The sequence below is a fragment of the Patiria miniata genome, unplaced genomic scaffold, assembly GCF_015706575.1.
Source record: "Patiria miniata isolate m_02_andy unplaced genomic scaffold, ASM1570657v1 HiC_scaffold_19, whole genome shotgun sequence".
Taxonomy (NCBI): domain Eukaryota; kingdom Metazoa; phylum Echinodermata; class Asteroidea; order Valvatida; family Asterinidae; genus Patiria; species Patiria miniata.
In genome coordinates, this window is record NW_024037057.1 from 12,030,456 (window position 1) to 12,036,936 (window position 6,481).

Genomic DNA, 6,481 nt, shown 5'->3' on the forward strand with positions numbered 1-6,481 from the left:
TAATCAAGTGAGATATACTACACCCAAAATACTCAAGAACATCGTCATCTTGTGTTGAACTTTAGCATTATTATCTCGAAATCCTGCTTTCCTTTTCAGAGGAATTGGAGGTGGTTGTGACAACAAACCTGACCGAGCCTCTGGGTACATCCATCTATCGCATATATAAAGAGCAAACTAGTCAGGACGTTTGGCTGCAAGCAATGGTTGATATCGTCAACCAAACCGAAGACTTCCATGTTGGACTTGTCGGTCGTGTTGGTAGATTTTCTTTTTCGGAAATAGGAATCGACGATGTAAGCATTATCCCGGGTCTATGTCCACAAGGTAAGTTTAATCAAATTAAAATATAAAATAAAACGAGGACATCTGTAGGCAGCGTTATTATCACTCCTTATATTAGTCAACTTTATATGTACAGGGTGATCCCAAAAAATACAACGATAAAACAGTTGCCTTTAACCCTGCGCAGCGTTTACAAAAAAAAAAACTTTACAACAACTCGTCAACTGCTGCCCTCTGGGCTTCAGGTACTTTCCCGCACTAGTACGCAAGACCCTATTCATAGCAATATAACAAAAAGCCAAGTGCCAGACAGTGTCGAGACAGTTGCCAGACTGTGCGCTAGAAAGATAATTGACTGGCGGCTGTGGTATGCAGTTATGAAGGGAGATGACTGTGTCAAATTACAGGTCTTTGTTGATTTTCAATGAGACTTGGCAGGAGGCCTGGTCGAAAGTTTGTTGACACGGCCTGGGTGTAGCCCTGGCTGCAAAGTTCATTAAACCAGCTGATTTGGCAAGGGTTGAATGAGGATTAGATAGGAGATGAACGTTATTGGCCCTCTTTCTTTCTTTTCAAAAATTCGGTTACCTGGGGCCCAAAGGGTAGCAGGTCACTCTGCGCAGGGTTAAAAAAGAAATGAGTGGATTTTTAGGTTCTGGGTATCAGATTATAGCTAAGAGCTTTTTCTTTAAAATACAGCAAAAATCACGAAAATAGCACTTTGGGTTGCCGAAAAAATGCCAACTATGCAAAAGAAGTCATGTTTTGCCCCACAAGGTATTTTGTACACAAAAAAACATGAACCTTATACCCTAGTCAGAACTCCACGCCATGGCCTCAGGATGTTTTAGACAGATGTCTCTACAATATTAAATAAGCAAGTTAAAGTTATCCACCTTTAGAGGTTAGAGCCACTACAAAAAAATTGGTTCAACAATTTACTAAGAGAGGTTAAAATACATACTTTTCTAGCGATTCATCGGATGTACCTCGGTCCGCTGCAGTATCAACGGCAAGATGTCTGTAGGTTATAATATAATAGTAGTTATAGTGAAAACGAACCCGTGTAACACAGTTACCCGATATTCAGGATACGCCACTGGTTTTACCCTAGTCTTGGCCCAAGACGTCAGTGATCAAGAGCGATAGTTGCAATGTTCTGTAGCGCCCTTTCATGATTGATTTTTTTTTACGTTCTCTTACTAACGCCTTGGTCATTTCGTAGCAATGTGGGCGTGGTCATTTCCCGTTCGCTGATTGGTTCCGTAGGAAAGCGATATGATGCTGGGTCACCGTCACCGTGCGTACATGTATAAAGCCTGTATGTTTACGACCATTTGAACTATTTCCAACTGTAATATTTGAACTATAAACCATTCACTATCGATCACTAGCGTCTTGGGCCAAGACTAGTTTTACCCCCGCCAGAGTAAATGGTTACCTTTGCGGGCCGAGGTGGCTATTGCAATTGTTTTTGTGCTGCTACTTTCCGCCGATATGGCATCAAGCTGTATACTGTATTCCCTCGTGACCGAGATTGTCTTTTGAATGTTTTATCTGACCAATTAGCAGGTGTATATTAAATACAGCGCCTTGAGCACTAGTATGTAGTGAAGCACTGAGGCACAAATTAACAATTGTTGACTGCTGTGATGTTGGATATGACGTTTTGAACAACCGAGGGGCGCATAGCACCCCGAGGGTGCTTAAAACGTCATATTCCACATCACAGCGGTCAACAATTGTTTCGTTATACCTCTGTCTTGGATTCTTTGGATTTTGATGTAAAAATCACGAATTCAACAGCAGTAAACACAACAATCAAACGCCAACTCACATGCATGTCGCGTGCTCGAAACAGCCGATCGTCTGCTAGTTCGCTGCTTCCACTCATGTGTGAAAACATAGTGGAAATAGCGTGGGTACCAGCGATATAAGCGTTTCACACTGACCGTAGAGACGAAGTCATTAGCCCACTCCATGTGGGATATCACGTACGTGATATCCCACAGGGAGTGTGCCATAACTGTTTATAAACTTACCACGTGATCGGTCTAGGCCAATGAAAATACAGAATTCAAGACAGAGGTATAACAATATACTTTATTACCTTTCCATTGTCTAAAAGGCAACCAAGCATTCAACTGTACCTTTGAGGACGGGTATTGCGGCTGGACCCAGCGTGAGGGTGACGGCGATAACTGGATAATGGACAAGGCCAGCACAAAGACATCCTCGACTGGGCCTGATGTTGATCACACTGTAGGAGGTATGTGTTAACCATTTCATTATAGGACCCCACAACTAGTCTTGGGTCCAGACGTTGTTGTATATTTGGTACGCGAAGGAGAGGCACGAGGCTGTGTAAAATCCTATTAAGTTAACTTTCCGGCTGTCCGTAGGTTAAGAATGATTGCGCGCTCCTCGATCGAAAATCTCCCACCACAAAAGTCACAAACTGTTCACAAACAGTCCATTCGTTCATTGTATCCTTCCGACCCCAAATAGCCATAAACACAAAATTGCCACGTGAAGTTCAAGACTCTTTCATTTTGTCAGCAGGGGCGATCCATGGCAAACCATAATAAACCGGGGCAATTTGTATACTGAGTACAAGGGTGCAACGAACTTATGAGATACAAACTTAATGATGAGAACCTCCCCATGTGGATTGAAAGGAGAGCTATATGATGTGACTGGACGTTGACTTAGAGCAGTGAACCCCACAATTATTTGTGTGCATCCAGTGCCACCACGGGAACCTAAATAAATCTTAGGGCTACTTCCCTCGCAACTACCGCTGCAAGATAAGCGATCTACCCTCATCGACCGTAAGCTCCTATAAGGACTCTACCGCACCACCAATAGCCCGTTCGACCGAGCTCCCGAGCGACACACGCACTACTCAAGACTCTGGCCCAGTCACGCTAAGCTAGGTGACATGCATTCAACCATACACACAACCTCGTCCCCAGTGCTTACTTTATTTCCAACCGCGTTTCCAATAGTAAACCCTGGATAGGAAACTTTCTTCCTGTATCCTGATTGGATACCGCAATTGGCTAGTAATGGATTTTTATCGTGTACTTGGTGCTATATATTCACAACGTGCAGTACGTGTTTTCGCGATCATTCGTCCACGCCTTCTCGAAAATACTAATTTCCTTTCCAATTTGCTCATATTAATATGAAATATGATACTGCATGTTGTCTCGATAAGATCGTAACAGTTTGATTTCAAAAATCGTGTTTTCGTAACTCACGCCGTGCTCGCGCTGCTACGAATTGACTCTGTTTTTACCCCAGACACCGCATACAAAAACAAACGCTAATGTGTAACGCATATCCAGGCACCAGACTGTTCCTCATTTGCATACGTGTGCAAAAATCTTGCACATGCAAATGATCCAATACCAGGGTGAGAGAGCAGGTAGTGGTGGGCGCGTACTGCTCGGCACCCTGGGGACGAGGTTGCCATACACATGATTGATTATGATCCTTACCATCAGGACCTGGCCATGCAAAACAAGACGTCTAAACTCAATTTGCACTCGCCTTGTATAGCCTCACAGGCCAGACAACGACCCGTACGCGCTTGCGCGCGCGCCGTACGTCACCGGGCAGTGACTCATTTGCCCAATGAATGTACGCGCAAGGAGGGGCCTAAGCGCCCTCTATGCTTTTACTACACGCATTACTCGCGCACAAAAAAGTGCATTCACCATTATCGCGCGCTAGCATGCTCTATTTGAACAGCGCCCTCTGTTGCGGAAAAAGTTTTGCTTGAGCGAACTAAAAGGAAACATGTAATAGGATTTTTAGGACTTAAATACATTTAAAACAGCTTTCTTGCCATGTAACTATGACTTTCCCACCTCCTTTGTAGCAGTAAAAGGGAGAAATTTCAACATTTTAACCTTTATGCTAATGAAAGTTTACATATTCATAAGCAAAAGCGTGATGTCATTCAAGGCAGCACAATAGTATGCATGGCATATGGCCTTTTGTACAATTAAATATCAAACTTTTCCTCATTTTCTTTGAGTAAGTTCCATTTTTAATTTGTTTATCATGATAAACAGCTCGTTTGGACAAAAGAAGTGGCCAATATTTCTTCAAACCTCTTTTTTTTGTGGGTAATGGAAGGACTAACTGTTGTACTGTTCATATACAATTTTGACAAGGATAGACCTTGTGTGTGACAAAAGCAAAATAGCGCCCTCTTGCATGCATTGATGAAAGGATTTGCTAATTAATGAAAAATGACCACTTTATTGTCACTTCCAATGAAAACAAGTATTGATCTCGTTGCAACACATTGTAATATGCATGAAAACAAGATGAGCTGAATTTCCACTGCATGTTTCCTTTAAATAAGTGTTTTGCTTTCTTCCTGCTACAGATAACACCGGAAGGTACATGTACTTCTCTCCCAGTCGGGACATGTACACGCCCATATTTGAAAGTCCTGTGGTGGAAGTGAACGGGGAGAATGGCCTGGACCTTTGCTTTAGTTTCTGGTACAACATGTATGGACAATATATAGGTACCCTGATACCATTCAATTATTACAATTTATTACAATTTAATGAATATCACCTGAACACACGTTGCACGGTTATTATAAACTGGGTTTCAATTTGACACTTATAGGGGACTTATTTATAAAAGGCGGCCTGATGTGTCATCTTTTCAGATAATAGATCTACAGCTTTTCTTTTTTCTTTTTGTTGTAGTGTGATTTTTGCCTTCGCAAATTTCTGAGCGGGTTGGGGGGGAGGAGACACGCCTTCGGTGATTTTTATTTTTTTTCAAATGTACAATTCGATGCAAGTCTCCAGATGAGACGATCTTAATTCTTAAAATGTGGCACTTCACCATTGCAATGTTTGACCGAAACGGTATTTGTGAACGGCAATAGATACGTGCTTGGTCGGTATTAAAGACCAGTTGGATTCTAGATGATGATAATTACACTGTGCTCAGGTAATTATTAGCATCCAGAACCCGACCGGTCTTAAAAAGGAGTGTTTAATACCTCTCAGAAAGTGCTGAACCTCTGTAATGAACAGGATGTTTCCAGTGTTTGTACCCGAGCAATGGGGTCGTTACAGCGCCCTCAATCGTTCAAGAATAAGACCTAATATGAACTAGGTATAGGTGTAAAATACAAAATCGAAATTGGCAATGGAATCTGGATCGAAATTAAAGTGTCTGTCCATGGAGTGTGAATGAAGCACGTTTTTAAATAACTAGGAAAAACTTATTTCAATATAACAATGATGACTCAGTGAGAATGAATCAGTTTGACCACCGTTTTTTTTTAAGGCACGCTGGAGGTGTATTCTTATAACGCCACTGGTGGCTCTAGCAATACTAGCGGCAGCGTCAAGGTTTTCAGCGCGAGTGGGCCGCAGACAGGAAAGAGGGGATGGCTTCATGGGCTGGTCGACATCAGAGATGTCAACTCGAATATCAGGTTTTACTTCCGAGGTGTACCATTCGGAACTCGCAATGGAGACATAGCATTCGATGATGTATCTTTACAGAGGGGTTTGTGTGAAAGTAAGTATAATTTGATGTTAAATTTTTCACGAGACACTTTAATGGGTGTGAAAGATGTTGTTTTGATACATTTCGTTTACTTTTATATAATTCAATAAGCAATACTGTCTGATGTCGGAGTATTTCCTTTTTTTTAATCTTGTTTCGGTGCATTACTGTACATTTTGTGTACTGCTGTTGTGTGTATTTGATATTCATCAGTTGTAAGTGATTCAAGCAGCTTTGTGAGTAAGGACCTGTAAAATCGGAAAGAATACAGTACTTCGAGTGGTACACTCTTATCTTGTAAATCCCACTGTCAACAAACTGGCCCCTGTTATCAGATACTGCTGCTTATTCCCTGCATTTGTCAATATCAGCTGTGTGACAGCACATGTGGCTTTATTACACAAAGTGTTAGGGATTATAAAGCCACTGTTTGGACAAAGGATTGAGAAAGATTAAAGGGCTGGCCAGTTTACAGTTAGATTGACTGTTTTCTCTCAGAAGTTTCTAGTGGAGGTTACTCGCAATGTATACCCAGAACGTGTATGATACAATGAATAGATACGACTTGAAAAAAAACGTATGTGTATGTCAATACCTGTCTACCGCGTCCGATGAAAACAACCGGTTTTTGTTCTAGAATTGT